At 35.3% G+C, this 22,586-nt stretch overlaps 1 protein-coding gene across 1 annotated transcript in view; it reads left to right on the top strand.

Moving 5' to 3' along the window:
• Positions 1-489: 489 nt before the first annotated feature.
• Positions 490-22,586, top strand: part of tspan4a (tetraspanin 4a) — a 160,959-nt gene continuing 138,862 nt past the window's right edge. The window contains exon 1 of the mRNA XM_044142595.1: positions 490-597. The gene's annotated coding sequence lies outside the window, so the exon portion shown is untranslated. The remainder of the gene's footprint in view (positions 598-22,586) is intronic.

Raw genomic sequence — 22,586 nt, 5'->3', positions numbered from 1 at the left:
AAATAAGCTCCTATATCCTTCCTATATCACATTTTATGTTTTGCAGTGTTGTAATCATTTGTGAAAATATTCTGGATTGTCTTCGGGGAGGTGGATGATGGAGCAGTTTCTACCACTGCTGCCTTGTTGCATAAAACTTAAAGGTTCAAATCCAAACCAAAGCCTTTTTGTTTGGATGTTACAAGGTGTACTCTCTGGGTACTCCCCACAGATTCCAGAAGCATGCACTTAGGCTGTTTGCAAACTTTTAATTGCCCTCAACAGTGCATGGCTGTTTGTTATATGTTTACTGTTTGCTCATTAACTGCTGGATTTTGGCACCAGTCCCCCTGTGACCATGCAAGGACTAAACAGGTAAAAAATGTTTGGGTGATAATGCAAAGTAATTATTCTTTATCAGTGCTGTTGCTTTATTGGCCGCTAGATGTCATCATTTCGCCTCTAAACTTCTGTGAATGACAGTCACATGTGCACACATGTTGAGTGAGAGAGCAGAGAGGGAGGGAGTGTTTGAAAAGGACCAAGTTGAGAAGTTTTGTCAGTTACTAAGTGAAGAGAAGGGACAGCTGGGAGTGCAGACTGACAAATAAGTTGGAGGTAAGTCATTCTCACATTTAATCAGCTGTGTGGCAGCTTCTTTGATTTTCTCCTTGATTTAGTAACCTCTACACAGATGTCTGTGATCGGGTGAATAATAAGCCTTTGTTGGGGGTGGGGTTGATTAAAGGGATGAACTTCATCCTGATTCCATTAATCTCACAAGAATTGTTTAACGAATGTTGCACTGTTTACTCTGGGGCTGGATTACATTAATCACACTTAATCTCACTGGTCATAATTCATACATTAAAATCCCTCCTTAAACTCTCCAGGGTGTTTTCTTCTTTGTAAGCTACTGTCCGTTTAGCCTCCTGATTTATCAGCATGTTGTTGTGGAGGAGAGGCAATGTTGTAAGCATGGAGCTCTCTGATTGGCTAATGAATGTTTTCCTAGATTATGGCAAAACAGACAGAAATAAACTTGTGGAGAAAAACAGTATTTCAGAATACCAACCATTCCTCAAGGCATCCCCTCCCAGCAGCTCGGCTTTTCTTTCCTTCTTTTTTCTCCTTGGGGGTTACAGGAACTTAAGGCCCTGCTGACTTCTCAGAGTCATGACTGGCCTGCTGGCAAAGAGCAGAGGAATTTGCTGCTATACAATGTGCTCCTATGTTAGGCTAGCCAAAGTTACATGAATCTGCTCCATATTACACGCGGAACATAAAAAATTAATGGAATCTTTAATGAAGGCAGTGAGGCAGCAATAAGACAGAAATATGTCATTAAAAAGGGAGTGATGCCATTTTATTCCCAGGTGTCTGTTGTTTCTGTTCATGTTGACCTTTGAAAAAAAAAAGAAAGGAAAAAAAAGCTGTCCAGAAACATCAAACATGAGTCTGAAAATTGGAAAAGATGTGAGTGTTTTTCTGTCTGAATCAAAGAGAATAATTTTACATTTTTTTGCTATGTCTCAGCAGTCACACATACAAGACCATTTTTTACAGAATAAGGAGCAGCTTTATTTACTCTGTCAGGAATAACAATAGAGTAGAATGCAAGGTAACTGCTAGGTATTTCCATAAGAAACAGCATACAGTAGAGTGTTTGTCAGCTAGGAAAAACATATTCTGTATGCAGATATTCTGAATGAAACGTTATTAATTAAAGACTTACAAGATGTTTAAAATGTTGCATATATTTTTCCCAGCAGCTAAAACAGTATTATTCACTCACATTTCCTAGTTTAATTGTACTGTGAGCTTCACGAAGGTTATAATCTTCATCCAGGTTGCAGAGGTGTTGATAGAATGCATAATGAGAGGGAAGCAGCAAACAAATTTGAGGTTCAACAATATTAATCTGACCTGTGTTTATTTTATTAGTAACTAAAGCTGTTCAACCGCATCATCAGATTTATGGTCAAGGAAATATGACCATGAGTTTCAAACAGCACCTCCCTCCAGTTACATACAAATGATCCAATATTATTCCAATACATTCACTCAATATTAACCGGAAAAGCAATTCAATATAAATTTATTCATCTATCCATGGGATTGGAGCCAATTCCAGCTGTCAACATTTGAAATGCTGCAGGTTGTCAATCTGTCGTAGGACCAGCACAAAAAAAATGCACCGAAGGGCAAGTTTTGCTGCGCTATGTGACCTGACATGAATGTGTTCTGACTGTGCAAAGAAGCTAGTATAACAAGCATGGACAGGTGAAAATAGTTTATATTCTAATCAAATAGGTGACCTTCTAGCTGTGAGGCAAAACACTGCTTCATCATGCAGCTCTGATCCTCTTAAAATGATGTAACCAATGCAGTCTTTAAGTGGCAAAAGTGACAGAATAAACATTTGCCACTTAGATACTGTTAAACACATCAGACTGAAGGAATTTTTACTCACAGCAATTCAGTCTGGTATGTTTGCAGAGTTTTCTCTCGTAAACTGTTTCTTTCTTGTTCCTATATAACTTAGGAGTGATTCTCTTTCATGGGGAGAATCCAGGCTCTACCTTTAGATCCTCTGATTAAAGACCTCCCAACTCCTTTGCTAGATGAGCATCGCCAACCTTATACAATTTTATTTATAACCCAGACTGAGAGTCCTACTCTAGTCTTCTTTGCTAAAAAGATGAAATAGACTCCTTCCCTGACCAGTGGAATTATAGTTTATGTGTCTGGTACATTTCAGCATCAAAGCATCAGACCAAGATAAGTGTTAGATAAGCATTTAGCATCACAAAGGCTTTATTGTTTATTCTTTGACAGAAAAATGACCTTCTTGTGAATGCACTGTCTCATCTGCCCACAAAACATTTACAAACAAGCTTTCTGGTAAATAGCTTAGCCTGTTCAAATGAACTTTGACAAACTACAGACATGGAGCAATGTTTTTGTGAGGGAACTTTGAACTCGTACATGAATACTAATGTCAAACACTGGACAATAAAGGTGACCATGAATTCACCCTGTTTCTTGAAGTAATTAATTCCATTCAACCATTTTTAGGAAGGGTAACATTAGTTCAAACCAAATAAATTTATTGTAATTTGAATGTACACTATAAAACAAAAATGTTCAGTGTTTTTCTAGGACCTGTAACAGATTAGAGTGATAATCATTGAATAAATAGAAACACAATACAAAACAAACAATAAAATGACAATAAAATGATACACTTGGTCTTAACAGGAGTTTATTGTTTTACAAGCTTGAGGCACAAATGTGTGTAGCAGACTGGTGGTTCTGCTGTTGATTGTTGAACAGTTTTATTGATGGAAGCAGTTTCTAAAGTGAATGTGAGGAGTTTCAAGGCCCTCTTGTTCTTAAACATTGATAGCTTAAAAAACCCTAAATTAATTCATTTGACAATCTTGTGCAACTTTACACCTTTGGTTCTTATTGCACAGATTCCATTTTGATTACTAGTAGGGAATGTTAGTGATCTGACAGTCTGGCTTAGAACTCTTGATGTTTAAATCAATAAAATCTTGAATTCAATAAGATAACCTTATATTTTGCATTTAAAATAGAAACCTTTTCTCAAAGTACTACTTTTTTACTTGCTTTAAACAATCATAAATATGTATTAAATCTTCAGGGTGGATTAATACCAAAAATCTGTGCTGTAGGGCAAAATATGGAAAAATATAAGGTTTATTAAAGTTTTGCTGTAATCCTTTGAAACTGAGGGTAGATTACCAAACTGTAAATTTAAGTGTTAGATTTTTTAATCCAGTAAAAAAGTAGAAAATAAAATAAAATTAAACTAAAATCAAATTGAATGGCTTGGCAAGCTTCAACTGTTTAGTATAACTACTTTTCTTTTTCCTTATTTTTTTTACATGTACAAATTATAAAATCAAATTATGATTAACAACATTTGAGACTGCTGTGATAAGAATAATTTAACAAAGGGAACCTATTCAGACGAAAATGCACCAGTTTCTGTGGTTTACAATGCCTGAATGGAAGTGAATTGAGGCTGAATTTGTGAATATTGTCTCAGCAATCCGTTAATTACTCAGCTCAAATCTGATTATGATTATGAGCTGGACAAATAGCAGCAAACAGGAGATTTAGACAGCATCAGCTCTACCTTTGGTCAGGATTGAGCGATAATTAGCATTAGTTTGCTGCTGAATTTGTAATGGAGGCAACAGTGGAGGCTGCAGGTAAAAAATTGTGGTAAACAAAAACAGAAACCACTGAGGTAAAGTAACTCAATTAAAAATGTGCACCGTTAAAACATGTTAATTACCCTTGAGCTGAATGAATCACATACTGACAGATGAAAAAGAACAAACTCACTGCTTAAAAAGGAACTCCTCCTCTATATATATAACCTAATAAGTGCAGCTCCTGGAATCTTTCCTTCAGCTCCCAGTGACAGACAGAATGCCTTGACACATTGCAGGATGTGCACACAGTAAAGAGACAGAAGCAGCTTCCTCTCCTCTCCCCCCTCACGTCCTCCCACATCTTGTCAGCTCCAGCTTGGCTGAACTGGTGACAAAGTGATGTTTCTGGACAGTTAGCATCTGCCCTTCGACTACATTTAATCCACAGGCCTGACTTTTTATTATTATTATTTTTTTTACAAAGGTTTAAAACAGATATTTACCAGTTTTTGAATGATTTGAAGCAGTGAAAATATGTTGGCAGAGGACATGTTGACTGCTTCTAATTGTTATGACTAGTGTCTGTCCCAAGCATAGCTCTGTGGTTGACTTGAGGTTTATTTTTTTGAGGTGTGGCCTCTCCCGGGATGATTGCCTACAACAGTGAATGGGAATACAGTATAACAAGGCTGCAATGTGCTTCTGCGTGCAGGTGTGTGTGAGAGTGTGAGAAGAGAGAAAAAAAGCCTGATGTGGTCCTTCAGTGTGTTTTATCTTTGTGTGCTAGATCGTAGCTGGTCCTCTCTTCCTTTGTTCTAAAAATGTGTTTTACACCTGTAATTTTCAGTCTCATGTTCTCATAGTGCAACATTCTTGAGGGCAGACTCAAGAAAAAGGGGTTGAAAATGATCCATCATAGTCCTTTATTTGTGGGTGACATAAAAGCAATGTTTTGTGGTTCTGATTCTGATCCCTACTTTTTCACCAGTAGAAGAGGCTGTTGAATAGTGGGAGGGGAAAGTACATATTTTACAAAACTTAGTGTATATAAAAAAGAGAAGACACATCTGTATTAGTGCAGTGGTTCCCACAGATTTTCTGGGCACCCCTATGAATTACAATAAAATCTTCGGTCCACCAAAAAAAAAAAAAAAAAAAAAATCAATTGGGCACACACATCGTTTAACCAAACATAAGCCTATAGACATATTTTGTTTTCAAACTCCAATGAGGTTTATTTCACACTTCAAGTTGCAATAAAACACACTACAACCCATCTTTACAGTGAAACACTTTTGTGTATAGGCCTGTCACGATAACATATTTTGCTGAGTGATTAATTGTCTCAACAATTATTGCGATAAACGATAATATTGTTTGAAGACCTTTTTACAGTGATTTAGTGGAAATGACATAATAATGCATGCGATTTCCTGCCAAAGATAGATACACTTTATTTTCAAAAGTATACTTAACACTGGAACTGATAAAATAAACAAAATAACCAAAGACAAAAATAAAATGGATTCTTAGTCTCCATTAACAAAAATGTATTTGAATAAAAACAGCAAAGTGTAAATAAATACTGCATTCAACCAAAAGAGTGCAGATGCTGTATACCATATTGCCCTTCAGTAATAATTACATTTAAATAGAGAAGATGGGAACATCCGACTACCTGATGCAATAGTTCACACTACATGTTAGTTCACGTGTACATTTTCCCCTTAGAACTTCTTAGAACAATCTTAGAACTTTGGTCGTTCTAAGATTGTCGCTTGCGATTTCGTAACTGATCATCCTGTGGTGTGTGGTGTGTTAAGGTAGATCCACGTGGCCGCTCCGATCTAAATCAGGGGTTTTCCCCGACTGGGAGGGTTAACGCAGCCTGTTGAATGTGACAGGTGGCCAATCAGAAAGCGTGGATTCTCCTCCGTGCTTTTTGAGGGGAAATTACTGAGGGGAAAGAGAAAAGAGGCGGAAGATGACCTGGATATTGTAAGAGTGGCGACAGAAAGAGGAAGAGATAAGCAGAATGAGGAGGAGAAATTAAACTTTCATTGTACTGATGTGTTAAATTAAGTAACAGCAGCATTCTAAGCCATTACAATGAATTAAATGTTATATCAGCAAGGATTGGACAAGGATGGACAAATTAGTTCTCTGTTTATGCCAGGTATGTTATTAGACCATCCATTATGCCTGCAGTAGGGTGATTACTGATCAGTTGATCTAATAAAACACAGGTATGTTTGTTCAGCACCAAGCTCATATTTTGTGATAATGTACTGTATGGGGTGCTTCTTTTTCAAAGATTGACTGTGGCCTACAAGACAGGTTTACAACATGTTGTCTTTTAGTTAGTTTGCTTTTCCCTCATGGGTCTTTCCCAGCCTATCTTTTGTTCTACTATCAATCAGTCTGACACGTCCCAGAGCAGAATGTGGAAAATGTGAAGACCCTAAACAATAAGAGAGAAAAATAATCCAGAGTGGATTTGACAGCCGGAATCAGACCGACAATAATTTGCACTTAGCGGCCTACGCTCAAAGCCATAAAAATGTTTTTTTAAATACCGGTATATACTTTTTTAATAGTGTGTTCTCTCAGAGCTTCGTGGAATAAATGTCACCCTCTTGTGTCCGGAAAGGTCCGTTTGGTGTATTCCTTCATGTAGAGCTCTGCTGAGATGTTAGTGCCCTGTGGAAACCACAAGCCATAACCACACACTCTACTGCTGACTCCCAGTCTCACACCCAGTTTAACACAGATAAAATACAAGCCAGGGTGTTTTCTTTCTCCCAACACATCATTTCGTCCTCTTGCCTCACCTCCTCACATTCTTTACTTTGCTCTGTTAATTATAATCTACTCTCCAGATCTGGTTTATTCAATCAGACACTTTACATTAAACTGCATTTGTAAAGATTCTTCAGCTCCCTATGCTGGTAATAAAAATAGCAAAGGTCATTTACATTCTGTATATAGCTGGTTTATTTTTAGCTTTGTTTCTGGTGCAGAATAATCTTTGTGTAACATGTAATTTGCATTGCATGTAGGCATACCACATATTTGCCTTCTTTTACACAATCCCCTCCTAACCAAGCTTCTTTTCCTCAGAAATCCTTTTGAGATGGGCTTTTAATGATCTAAACAGAATTATGCTAACCTTAAAAACATTCCCAATATGGACAACTCTATAGGTTCTCAGTTCTAAATCAATTATATAAACCTAAAAGGGGAAGGCATCTCTCTTTTAAAATTTAAAAGTGATGGATTTTAGACATACAGAACTGTGATACTTTGAATCTAAAGTACAGTGACACGGAGTCCCTTACAATAAGATTGAATTTTCTATTTATTTTAAAGCTCATCTTGTTCAATTTAAGCTAATTTGTTGTTCAAAGAATTGCATACGCTGAATTGTTTGCTTGTGACATCTTATCTATTCAAGCTGTGCAATTTTTCATCAGCTCAATAAGGGGCCTTTTCAGACTGCTGCATTTTAAGCTCCTGCAGAGATTATGATTAAGATTTAATGTTTATGCTTTTTTGCCCTTGTGGTAATCAGTCAACCACTTTCATTTTTTTTGTTAAACCTTAAATGATTTTTTTGTTCTTACAGCCTTTTTAACAAAGGACCTACAAAAGCTGCAGCTTTAAAGTCCAATGTAAAAAGTTTAATTTAGAATAGAAAATACAGTCAGTTGCTGCATTATTCTTAAATAGATGCCTTCATAGATGCCTTCCCTTCGTACAGCAGGCTCATGGAAAGTATTAGCAAAACTGTCACTTTCGTTATTACGTGAATTTATATATGTTTGTTGAAAACAAACCGGAGCATATCTAATTAGCAACAAGACCCAATAAAGATAAATATCTGTGTGTATTGCAGATAGGCCTGTCACAACAACAAATTTTGCTGGACAATAAATTGTCCCAGAAATTATTGTGATGAATGAAATTAATGTTTTGAGACCACTTCAAGTAATACACTGATAACAGCATAACAATTCAAGCACACCTTCTCACAGAAAAATAAACTTTAATTTTCTGCCAAACATTTAACACTTGAACTGGAAAACATCATAATATCCAAAATAAATAAACAAAACAACAAAGAAAATGGACACTGAAGTCTTTGTAAACAAAATAGTCCTTCAAAAAAAGATGCTAGCTGAGACCAAAAATGGAAGACTTTTGTCATCTAGTCTTTGGTAGAAAGATATGGAGACACGAGAAAAACAATCATGCAAATGGAAATTATTGAACTTGTTTTAATTTATCATGCGATTGTCATTTCTTATTTCAACAGACATAATTACTGTAAACCTGAATGAAGCACAAGGACAGACACCAAACTCTTGCTTTTGATGGAAAATGTCACAACTCTGTGATGCCTAAAGTAGTGGAGTTCTTAACGTCTCTGCAGCAGCTGCTCACTTTTAAGTAGAATGTCATTTAATAACACAATAATACACTAATTTCCTGTTCCTGAGGTTTAAAAAAGAAGTTCCATACATTTCCAACCAATGCAAGTGGTTGGAAACACCCATTCCCATATTTATTGTATTATTCCGCCTAAAGTCAACTTCAATATGGTGTTCTAATATCAGCACTATATAAAATTCCAGTCATTAGAATTTGATAATATAACCACTTGCCGAACATAGAAAAGTCTTTTTAATCTCTAATCTGGATCATCACCTTACTCTCACAGTTTAACAAAAGAGTAATGCATATTTATCTTGCAGTTTTGGCCATACCTCAGGCTGCTAAATTTAAGCTCCTAAAGTTGAGGCAGTCTATTTAGTCATTTAAATGAAATCAGTTTATTTTATTTTAACAGTTTGTACTTTTTGTCCTGTTTTTCTCATAATCTTCACAGGGTCTTTTTTCTTTTGGTTACAATGTTTGGTCAGATGGCTGACCCTGACTAGAAACCCCTGCTGTAGTTTCCCTTCCTCTATAATGAAGCTACATGCTGGGTAGCTTCATTATAGGAAATATTTATAGGAAATATTCAGCATCAAATATTCAGCATCAAATATTCTGTTCCTCTAAGACGCAGTGAATACTGGGTGGATTTTCACCTATTTTTATCATTTCAATTAGACAAGTTAATGTAAAACGTAATCATTTTGTTGTAGTAAGTAGCTCTGCTGTGTTTAAGGAAAAAAAAGTACATATGCTTTCATGTTCATGCATCTGTGTCAGAAAATAAAGTTCAGTTGTCAGTGAAAAGCACCAGCTTCAGCGGAACCCACGCCTCCATCTTCGTTTCATGTTCTGATTCGTCATAAAACCCATATTGTAACAAACCTCAGAGACCGCATGTCTTGTCATTTTTGTATCTTTTTTCATCATAATTACAGTGAACAATACCACCATTATTTTCTCTTGAATAGTGCTCATTATTGGATGTCTCTTAATTTGCTTAGTTTTTTAAGGCAGCATAACATTAAGAAGGCTGACTGATGTAGAAAAGGATCCAGGATTAGTTGAATATGATTGCCTAAATATGTTGTAATTTTCCTATTAACTAAAATATTGCTGTTTGTGATATGCCAAAACTCATAATTACTTCAAAAATTTACATCTTGTGTTAAATTTTTTCCACCGATGGGGTTTATGACGTCATTAGGTCCATTCTGTACAGCAGTGGTCCCCAACCACTGGGCCGCAGACCGGTACCTGTCCGTGGACCAATTGGTACCGGGCCACGCAAATATGTCTGTTCTAAGTATTGAGTCTGGAGGAGCTGCTATTTTGAAAATCCTAAACTGGATGCTGTCGGTTACGTTTTGCGCGCCAACATGCAGCACAATGAGTAATAAACAACGACATTGGTCTCGATTCTTACTTTGTGATTCCTTCATCCAGCAAACACCCCACAGAAACGTTTGAAAAATGTCCCTGATGGTCGTTCTGCAGCTTTAGAGGAATCAGTAATTTCCAACAGAACTTTCCTCTTTTTTTGATCCAACTCTTGTGCTTTTCCTGTGTATAGTAAATTTTAGCTTTTATTTTTTATTTTTTATTGGAGGGTAAAGTTACTGATTTAACTTGAAAAATCCATTCTTAGCTTTGAAAAATATCTAAATTCCTGCTAGATTTTTTTTTATGATGTCAGTAATGTATGTTTGCTGCCTCTGCTTTAAATTTCCTACATTTTTTAACAGTTCGTAGTTGTCTCTAATTTGCTTGGTGTTGTTAAGGTAGAAAATATCATTGCTATCACTTAGATGGGCTTTTACATTACATGGGTATGTAATATACTGATTATTGTAAAACGTGTTTGCATTGATCTTGTCGGCAGAAGTGCTGCTGTACCTGATACCAGGACTGTGGGTACTGCTTCTCTATAGTTTAGAAGCAAGTAGACATGAACTGATTCATATTCTATTTGATGTTTATCCTGTAATTTGTAATAACCTGAAATGTTTTCCATGTTCATTTTTTCATCAAACATTAATTCTAAAAATATAAGCAATCCCCAGTTCAGGTTTTGTCTCATTAGAAGGGTAGAAGTAATGCCTCAGATGTTTTAATGGCATTGATAAGTTTTGAAACTAATCTGATTTTTGATTACTAGTGAAACTGCTTTAGTTATGAACACAAATACATTTCAAAGTATCTAAAATCTACATAATTAACAGCATTTTTATAGAGCAGCTAATTTAATTAGATACAGCTGGTCTGAAGTACAAAGAAATATTTTTGGTACTGGTGCTATACAACATTTTAAGCATCTGACAGCCATAATTGATCTCATGAGGATTTCTGAAAAACCATAACCTTTTTATTCAGAAGTGAGCTTCCAGAAACTTACTTTCCTGTTATCAGCTTTTTTTATTGCCTGTTCTCTCAAAGTTTCATGAAACTGTTTTAAACAGTTTGTCTATTGATTGTAAGAAAATATATGCACCCATATTTTCATCATATTCAATAACTAAAAAAATTTTATTTGGAGCTCAAGACTTATGTTGCCAATTTTACAAAATAGCCTTCCAGTAGACTGTTAAAATATTTGGGTTTTCATTCTCGTTTATTAGAATAATCCAAATCATCCTCTATGCCTTTCTGTGCTATTTAAAAGGTCCACACTTTTTGTTAAATTATGCTACATTTGATATTGAAGAGAGAATAAGTGAGATTTTGCAAGCCTTTCACATTCTGTGGGTCTAGCGTATCCCATTTTAAAAAATATATATAATTGCATTTTACAGTGCACTTCAAAGATTTTATAGGGATAGAGTAGCCTTTTCATAGAGGAATATAACAGCAATCTGTCATCCTGATTATTTCTGGTTCATGCAGCATACCTGGCTTTTGGGAGATCATAGGAACAGAAACATTCCTGTATGACTTAAAAAAATGCTCAGTTTACACATGCAGATTATTGGTGAAGAGAGGGGTACCTCAGCAGTTTATTTTTTTAAGATGCAACACATAACAGCTTATTACAGCCTCTGCCACTTATCAAAGCAACACGATGTTTGAGTGTTTTGCCAAAGGAGAAACAAATAAAAGCAAAATTAATGGATTTCTCGTGATATTGTTTTGTGGTGTAAAGAAAACACAGACTCGGGGAAAACACATTGACAATCCTTTTCAATTTCACACTCCTACCCTTTGTAAAGAAAAATCATTCTACTCAGTGAAATAAGTAATTGCATTCAAAAGTATTTCCCCTGCATCCCAGAGAGCTGATAAGCAGGTGACCCAGATGGATCAGGGGAGATCAAGTCCACCTCTAAGGGTCTCTAATCCCTCTTGAGGCCTTTTACCATGGATGTATTATGGGGGATATACGGGGTTTAGAGTGATTGCTCCTGCTGATCTTTTGAAAGAAAATATCTCCGGAGCCAACATATTTTATAGTGCTGAGGTTTGTGTGGATGCTATGGGACTGTATGCAAAGTAGTATATTGTATTCAAGTGAACAGAAATTGACTTTATAAAATGTTTTAATAAAAGTTAGAAAGAATTTAAAAGTGCTGTACAAACCAATGATAAAGAACCTAAAAATACATTGTGCCTGATTCATGATGATATTACATAAAATCAGTGTCCCTTTGTCAAAAATTGGAAAATCCAGGTGCAGGAAAGGAAGCAGATAAGGTTTGACTAAAATAACTTTGTATTGGTAAAATAAATCAATGACAAACTTTATTACTGAAAGTCCCAGAAATGTAAAAAAGAACCCAGCATAATCATTTTTACAGAGATGTGGTAAACTACAGAATAAAATCAAATACATTTTATCTGCTTTCTTCAGAAGTCATTTTTTAAATCTAGAAATATAGCCATCTTAAGCTTGATTAAAATGGGTTGTAATGCAGTAAATGCACTATTTTAGTAATGTCTCACCAGCCTGGGCTAAAAATGAGGAGAATGAATCTTGAAACACCAAAGTCATTGCAACTGACTGCGTGGCTCTGAATTTATTTCACCTAAGCTTAATTCTATGTTTGTTTAAAATAATTTTGCTCTTAAACAAGACTTAAATTACAAAACCTGCAGGCTACACCTATTCACTTCTGTGTTCTTCCAGTAGTAAACAACATGTGGAGTTTTAAAATAAGTAAACAAGAGAATATATTAAACACTGCCAAAGTTAAAAAAAAACTTAAAACTTGGAAGTTGACTATGAGACTTCCAAGGCAGTGTTGCTAGTGTTTGTGAATAGAACCCCATAAAACCAAATCACGGAATATCATGGAATAATTTCTTGTCCATAAAATCCCGTTGGGCTCTATCCTCTAGCAGATGATACCCATCTGTACCTTTTATTCTCGCCAAACGACCCCGTTGCTCTCAATTTGAATCTGAGTTTGTCACAGATGAGCTGGAGGAGAACGATTTCAGCTAAACTTGTCACAGATTAATCTATTGTTCCTGTTTGCCAGCTAGTCCATCCAACACATATTTATCCATCGAGAAATTTCCTCCTTGATTGTCAGACAGAAAATTTGGTGGTTTTTGTAGCTTTTGTTTTTCCTTGATATTGCAGGACGCCTATCTTCATTTCCATTTCCTCTGACTACCAGTGGCTGCCATCAGTGGGGCGTGTTGTTAAAATAGTTTTATCCCTTGGAAAAATGTTCAGTGCCTGAAGAGAGGATTTCTTGACTCTTTGGTTCAGAAACTGATTTTGGTGGATTGCTAAAATGGCAGGTGTTTCAAGACATATGGTATAATAAAAAAGAGCTGAAACGGTGTAGAAAAATAGAATTGATAGAGATGTTGCCACATTAGGTTCAGAACAACATTAGCTTTAAGTCTAGATTCTTCTCATAAGATGGAGTTTATGAAATATTTTTTTAACATTATTTCCTATTTGCCTCTTTGTATTTGGCTGATTTTGAATAAAAAGATTGCTTTTACATGCTGTTACAATGAACACACACATAAATTGTAATAAGTCTCCATGCCACTTAAAAAGGTAAGACATGATATTTTTTGTCTTGTAAAACCTTTTGCCTTGCAGTAATCCCCTTGTTACTTGACACTAACAATACTGCTGATGGATGACACCAGTTAGCGAAACACAATGGCTCACCAGACTGTTATCCACTCGGAATAAAAGAGCTAAAATGCAGAAACAACCCTTGCTATCCACTCAAGAATATAAAATAAATTAATTTGTCGCTACCATTTTGTTGTCCAAGCATACATCTCTTTAATGGAGATCTTTTGTTGTTATATTTTGGCCACTTTGTGGTTACACAACTGTGCTGATGCATGCAGCACAAATAAAAAGAGCAACATGTTCATTACATGCATCAGTGCTCACCAGACAAAATCAAACTGATGACTAGTTTTATGTTCTTGTTTCTGTTTGCAGCCATGAAAGCATTCTGGTTTGATCGCCTTGAATGACAAGTTTCATTTTCAGTGTCGGTGAGGATGATGCATATTTTATGGGACCTGGTGGTCAGTTGCACAGCTGACAATGCTGCAGTCTGACAGTTTTTTTTTCAATTTTTCATGTGTACTTTATCACTGGATTTAGAATCCGAACCATAGGGGAAATGCCTACGCTAGCTTATTCACCAAATTGACAAAACATAAATTTACAAAGATAAATATTTAATAAATACAAATTACTTGTCATGTTGTTTTTTGTGCAGTGGGGAGACAGAAAATCTGGACCCCCTTGTGTCATCCTCTCCAGGCCCTGAATTGGTAGTTTGCAAACAATGCTAAATATATGCAAGCCCTGTCAGTCACACTCCAGATCAGATCCCCAAATCATTAAAAAGTACATTAAAAAAATTGGATTTTTGGAAAGTTTGTTTAATTCAGGAACTCAATTCACAAAGTAAAACACATTATATGGATTAATTATACAAATGAAATGTTGTCAAGCAATCAGAATGCTTTTATGTTTAATAAAAGCATGACATTTGGGTCTAGAATATTACTCCAGACCAGCTCAAATAAAATAAATTTTTAGGCCATAAATGTGGGCTTTATAAAGTATATCTAATACCTGCTTAAAGGTTATATTCATAAGGTACCTTAAATTAAAAGAACAAGCCTCATCAGACTATAATTTTTTTAAAACGACTAAAGTAAAAAAATTTCACCCCTTGGCAGAATAAGGTTTAAAGTAATCTTTTAATTTATTTTCACCTACTGCAACACATTAGTCATTCATATCTGCTAGGGGTGCAAATATTTTTGCTCTTAACTGTAGACCTTCAGTGCATCATTTCAAACAAAACAATCATGATGATCCATGATTTTGACTTTAACAGACAACCTAACTCGACTCCTCACAGCCTGTCAGGTCCAGCGAGGCCATATCTTGATGCCTTTGAGACTCAGACTGCATCTAGTTTTATTGTCTCGTGTTTTAAACTCTATCAGGCGCCCTGGGAAAACAGTAGAGACAAGAATCCTCGAGGAGCAGTGAAGCTCACACATCCATACCACTGCACACTACCTCCAAAGGAGGTGCATCAATCGATGCAGCGTGGTCCGCTTTCTTTCATGCTGGCTCCAGGGACATTATCTCTGTTTATTTCTCTGGTGTTGACTGTCTCTTGAATCAAGCAGGTCTGCCTACACGCAGCCACCTTTCAGAGTGCGACTTTGATGAGATTACTCGCTGTGGGATTTCAGCTGCTTGGATGCTTGTGATTTCATGTGACTCTTTTGTAATTCCAACAATGACAACTGGCATATTTTTCCAGTTCTGTGTTAAAATAATTTCAGCACTATGTTTGTGTGAAAGAGATCATTATCAATGCAAGCCTGTGTCAACAAAATGATGACTGGCACAATGCAAATAATTCGATTTCGTGCATTATGCACACATTTATCTAAATTACAGCATTCTGTCTTCAGTATAGACCTCAATAGGCCTGAATTTCTGTGCAAAAAAGTAATAGTATACGTTGACAGGAAAGAAAATCAAAGAATTTTGGGTAATCCTTAAACGTATATTCTGATGCCAATCAAATTTGAGAGACGTATACAAGTGTTAATACAGAACACACTTAAAAAATAGCAAAAGAAAAACCCCAATTACTGGCACCACTGCTAAAAATGAGCAGAGAGTATTATTATATAAATTAATTCCTTTATGCAATGCAAAAACTCTTTATTAATTAAATGTTCTTTCAACTCATAGTATTTCTTCAATGAGTTTTCGATGGCTGTTGGCAGAAAAAGTGAGTATGAAAGATCTCTTGTAGTGGCCTGCATTGAAACAGTTCTGAAGAACAACATAATGAATGTTGTGTAATCGTCTAATAAAGTGGATGCTCAGTCTCAGTCTTTATTATGTCATTTAGTCTTTTTATGTCACTGGGTCTGATCCAACTACCGCAACCGTTGTGGCAAAAGAGAACACACTCTCCCCAACAAATTTATAGAAGATCTGCAGCATCTTGCTGCAAACACTGAAGGACCTGAGCTTCCTCAAGGAATACAGTCTGCTCTCTCATTTCTTGTAATGGCTTCACTGTTTATGGCAATAGCATAACATCACATGCCCAAAAAAATGAAAATCCAATCTTTTATTGGAATAGATTTTCTCAGTTTAAAGGGGGAAAAAAAAACTAAACAAATTAAAACAAAACATTTTTTTCTAATGTGAAATGTTTCTTCTTCCCAACTTAAATATACTTGCTCACATTAACATTAAAGTTACTTTTTCAAATACAAATTTCCCTTATATTTTAATCTAATTTGAGTTATTCCTAATCTTTCTAGTCCTTGCTATGCTTTCCAATTTCATGTCAATATTTGCAGCATTCACAAAAAAATGATTTAACTATTTGTAGTATACATTTTACAGTGACAGTTGTAATATTAGCTTACTTTCCTGTCCTGATTAAAAGAAAAACAAAGTTCAAAAGTTGACAAATTATGATTTACCCAAGATAAAATCTCTATTTCAGTGTAAAGCCTTTTTGCTTAAAAACAGCAGCAATTTTTATTTTGGGTAGTTAGCAAATTTCTCCTAAGTTTGAATGCTTTGTATCTCTGTGTTGCCCTGTGATACACTGGTCTCTCTCACTGACTACTGAAGCTTGAAAATAGTGTCAGCACACCCACTTCTGCTTGTATCCAATATTAATAGTCTAGATCATTGTACATGTAAGCATTCCTAGATTAACCGTTGTTATCAAATTAGGCAACTGAGCTATTTTTCCAACTGACAAAAGATATGCATATTATCTAGGTTTTATTCCAGTAGATTGTGGCGCTTTAAAGGTGTTAGGAAATGTAAAAAACTACATCTCAATGGGACAACCTTTCCATAATGTAGCAAATGGCACAGTTATAAAAATGGAAATAGGGACCCAGAGAACAGAAGCAAATTTAAATAGCATGCAGGGAACACATGGTTAATTGGCTTGTCTAATACAGGGTGTCGATTCTAATTATGTTAGTGTTTTATCATGAAAATGAAACATTTAACAAACTGGAGTTCTATTTGCTCTCTTTGTAAGGAGAATAGCTATTTTTATTACAGTAAGTATATAAATATGATGTGGTAGGTGCCTTTAATGCTGCAGGAACAACTCTAAAAGCCGTCCCATTTTATTCTTCACTGCCTCAATGGGCTTTTGTATGTAAATGTATTGTCAAGGTGTGCTGTTTCTGTATGTACAGTTTTATCGTTAATATTATTCCAGTGTAGTTTGCTGGTGACCATTTACTAGAAATACTGTTCTAAGTTTGAAAACATGAGATTTAATTTATATGCTCAGTTATAAGGCTAACCACTATTAGTGGTGCATGCTTAAAATAGTGCAATTCTTTTGATGTTTTATTGCACAATTGAACGATTAATCAAAATACTGTACAAATCTCCATAGGTGCAAGTAAAGCAATTTTACTTATTCTACAGCTAAGTAAGCTGGTAGGTGCATACATAAAGATGACAAACACCAGGCTAAAACAAGCAGACTTTAGCTAAATCAATCTCATCTGTATTGTATGACATTGCTTTCATATAAAGAGAATATCCAACCCTCAAGTAATTACTGGATTATTCACACCCTATTCATAACTACCTCTTTCATTTTTTAAACAGCTCTAGAGTACTCATGATAGAAAGATCACCCTTTTATGCGTTTTAATAACACAAATGATTTCAAAAACTTAAAAATATTGAAAAGGGAAAATTTAACATCAGTGGTGATAAAGCTTTTTACCCAAGTATGACTCTTTTAATTCGCTAAATAATTTATACATTTTCTTTTACTGTATGCACACATACATGCTCTCTTGAACTGTGAATAAAGTAATCAGGAACATAAAATAAAGATGGTGGGGATGACTGACAATATGAGTTTATTTTTTTAAAATGTAATGAACTTTAATGAAGCAATGTATATTATTTATTTCATGCACCAAACGGGCTTGTGGCTCTAATAGCAACCATAATGTTTTTTTTTTATAAAAAAAAACAAAAAACATTATGCTTTTTTAAATAAAAAACATAATGTTTTTTATATAAAAAAAAACGTTATGTAATGAAATCAGAGATTTTCTCCAGACAAACTCTACTGTATGTGGAGGAAAATAATACATTTGTATGCATTTGCATTTGCACTTCCTTGCAAATATGACATCTTGTATGGTTTTACATGCAAACACTAAAGCACTACACCATTTAGTCAGTTTTGCTTTCAATTCAACACTATTCAAATCAACAGTCAGCTCACTCATTCTGCTGTGAATATTTATGCTGCTTGCTTAGAGACGAGCTATAATCTTGGAGTGGAAATGTTACGCTTTATTGATGAGATAATAATGACTCTCCATGGTGCACACAACCTAGACCAGGATAAATCATTCAAAACTGTTCCACGTATAATTTGACCTGTACAATAATGTATGTGTGTGTGCAGCATAATCTGTACAATTCGATTTCAAAACACATTTATTAGAGATAAAATATAAAAAACCAAAAAAGGTGCTCTGGAAATTGTTGCTTTATGAAGGCATCCTTTAATTCATATATCATAATGCGGTCAGTCTTCTTTGGTATGAGAAATACTATAAAGATCCCACACGTGGCAGATCCCACACTGCCTGGCAAAAGTCAGCTTTTGGGAAATATCTGTGTGAGCAGAATTGTCGTAGTGCTGTCAATCAATCTTGTGTATGTGCTGTACAATGTGCTAATTAAATTGTGTTACCTTTACAGAAAAACTATTTATCTGTTGTCATTGGTGGCTATGCTAACTAGCCTGAGCATTGGGGAACTAGTTTTAGGCTAGCAGAAAGCAGGGAGGAGAGTGTGGGTAGTATGGGCAGGAACATGATTAACAGCGGTAAGACCCTCATCCAAGCTCTAATTGGTTGTTTCTAGCCAAGGAGTCTACTCCTGCAGATAGAACCAGAAGAAGAAGGCAGAGGAGCTTGATTTTTTATTTTTTTTTTCACAGATAATTTGTCCCATACTATATAGTGAGAATATAATGACAGTTTTAACAAGTATGTTGAAAACATGTTTATAAAAACGTTACATGCAGCAGCTTTAATCGCATCAAAAAAAATAATGAATTACAATACCATCAAGAAGAGAAATCTGGCAATCATTCATGACAGTGGCTGTCTGTTCTTAAGAAAATGCTTCAGCTTTAACCTGAACTGCAGGCAGCCAGAGTTCAATTTTACCTCTGATGGAAGCTTCACATGTTGAATCTGAGAAAATGCTGTTTATCCCAGAGAGATCTTAAATAAAGGCACTTCACAATTAATGAACCTGTTGTTTTCAGAGGAACCAAAAGGTCACAGAGCACCCAAGAAGCCTTAGCATGTAAATATTTGAAAATAAGTTTGAGATTTAAAAATTTTAACATTCTGTAACAAAATATATCAAATGTAATTTCATTAAGAACATAGCAGTGATGCAATCTAACAGGCTTCTCGTCCAAGATTTTAATTGCTCTCTTATGAATAATGTTAAGCAGCTTAATGGCTATTGGAACTGCTTGTGACCTAGAGGTTACACAGTAATTTAGATGCCAAAAAAAAAAAAAAAAAAAAATCAATGAATGCCTGAAATCATTTGCAGCATAAAATGATAAACAGCTACTAATAAGTCTAAAAAGTAGGCAAGTTTGCTTTCCCCACTCTAATTATCATTTTGACATGTTTGTGATTTTTTTTTTTTACAAATGAGAATACAATGTCAGACACAGTTTACTTCTGAGACCTGTTTGACATTTTTGCTTTAAAAATGTCACAGTTTTATCAGCATTTAACTTTAGATGTGACTTGTCAAACCAATAAATTCAAATAAGCAACCAGGTTTTTACAGCATTGACTATAGAATATACATACATATCACAGCAGCATCAAAATGTTCCTAATAATTGTGTACACAACTCCAGATAATAACCCTGCAAACTTTTGTCAAAAATACAAACAATTTTGCAATCCCAGACCTTTGGAGAACACAAAATAGTGTTGTCACGTAGTACAAAACTAGCACCTTTCAATAATCCCTGCAGTTCATTCAGTGTGTCTTTCAGCAGAGAAATCTCCTTAATCTATTTTATGCACTGATGAGTGATTGAAGCATGAGACTGAAGATTAAATATGCCTTTTAGCATTTTTTTTTTCCATTTCAACATAACTAACTTTTAAGCTTTTTGTGATCTCCTTTTGATTTTCTGTGAAGTACTTTGAATCAGCTTTTACATGGATGGTGCTTTAGAAATAAACTTGTCTTTGTCTTGCCTTGTCATTAAGAAATCTCCAACTAAGGTTGATGTTCCAACTTTTGTTCAATATATTGGTAACTGAATCCATTGTGCAATGGTTATTCAAAACACTTCTTTATATCCTTCCACTGATGATGAAGTCCTTATGATCTATTGTCACCTGTCTGCAAACTGTGGCTTATGCTGAAAGATGAAAATGAGGAAATGTCAAGAAAATCCTACTTGGACAGCAGGAATTTATTTCAGGTTAATCAGATGCACTAAAATGGATGAGAGGTGTGAGCTCATTAATGCACCCCTATTACTGGACCTTTTTATGCTTTATGATTTTTTCTTTAAATAAAATTGTAGGTTTTTCATTAATTGTACAGTATAAATGCCACATAAATGCAACATTTCCCCTTTTTTACATCACAGAAACAATGCATTTGTACAGAAGTGTGTCCACTTTTGAACAACAACAATGCATATCTGATGTACTTGACTGGGACATATTGCTACATGTTTGGCTTTGCTTCTACTTTTAACCCAGATGGATTTTCTCTTTGTGACCATAAATAAATGTCCAAATCATATCTGCCTGTTCATGACCAGAATTCGACCGACAAGCGGGGTAATAACCTTTTCTGCTGGGAGGGATTACTGTTGCAGTAAAATGCAAATAGCAGCTGTAACCCATATGCATACATCATGATTGCAGGTGGACAGGTTTTCCAGCTGCCTTTTCAGAGGTGCAAATCAGAGATCAGGCTTGGTCATGAGGCTGCCATATCCACATGCTGGAGGAATATTTGATGTCTTCATGGAGGTGAACAGTTGGAGACAGCTTTATTTCATACAGGATTTGAAAGGTTTTCAGATACGTTGGCAGCGTTTGTCCCTCTTTTATTAAGTCAGCATCTGGATGCAATTTTTCGTTCAACTTGTAACATGAAGAAGAATGCCATGATAAACTCAGAAAATTAGTTTGTTTGCTTTTCCACAATCATCATCCAGAGGTAATTATATTAAATGGAGTGGACTAATGGGAGGTGTGAATAATTGAGCAGTCATCCACAGTTTATCTTTTTAACAGCTTGGTTGTGTTAATCACTATGCTTCTTCCATTATTTACACACAAAGTGACAGGTTTTAGCAATTAACCTGGAGCACTCCATGCATCGAAGTGAGTTGTCACATCTCCTCCTTTAATGTATTCATTTGATCCAACCCACTGCTGCCGCTCTCAACTGTGAGTAATTTTCTGAAGTTCTGTTTTGTGTGAGCTAAAACATTTTACGCTTTGGATTTTTGTGCAGACTTTAATTACAATACGATAGGTACTGTGGGTTTAGTTCAAATATATTTTTCTTGTTTAATTGTGGCCGAGCTTTCATATCACAATAGTTCTCTAGACTTTAACAAAAGCATGGATCATTATCTTTACTCTTTGGAAGTGTCCTCACATGTAAGAAAACCTAGAGTAAGAGTATTGCACTTGGAAGAATAATTTTGCACATCATTACATTTTTTCAAGTTGAGAGATTCAACTTCAGTTGACACCAGGACATGAAAGAGTGTCCTTCTACTGCAACAAAGAATTTTGCTGCCATAAGCACTATGCTTGATCAGCATTAGCAACAGTTTGGTGTGAGAACACATTGCAACTACAGTGAAGCAAATATTTTTGGAAAATGGCATTGATTGAAGCAAAGAGCAACAAAAAAATGCTTTCTTATATGACTATTTTGTCCAAATGTTTGAGAAATTTGAAAAGTCTTTTATTCAAAGGATAAAAGTCAAGTGAGTGATTGCAGCAATGTTTTGTCTTGACAGCAATCTGATACAATACATGTTTGATTTTGCTTCTCATCTAACGGAGTGATCTTCTCACAGCTCTACCCAACAACAGTGTCAAGAATAGGGATAGAAATGTCCACTATGAGCAAGTCTCTCTAGTAATCCTGACACAATTTGGTGAAGATCTGCCTATTTCCAGAAAGATGGAATCAAGCAAGAATGTTTTTTTTTTTTAAGTTAACACATGTGAGAGTGGCAGCCAGGAACCCCAGATTGTGGTGCCATTAAGAAAATGCAATTAAAAATCCAAACAGAAGTGGCTCAAGGAAAGATGAGTTGTGTTCAAGTCCAGGCAATTATAAAATATTAATGGATCCAGAGATGACAAATGAGTTTCAGAATCTTATTCAAGTTGTACTTAAGTTGCAAAAACAAG

The sequence above is a fragment of the Gambusia affinis genome, linkage group LG02 (assembly GCF_019740435.1).
Source record: "Gambusia affinis linkage group LG02, SWU_Gaff_1.0, whole genome shotgun sequence".
NCBI lineage: Eukaryota > Metazoa > Chordata > Actinopteri > Cyprinodontiformes > Poeciliidae > Gambusia > Gambusia affinis.
Note: the sequence above shows the minus strand (reverse complement) of the source record. Positions and strands in the feature narration are given on the sequence as shown.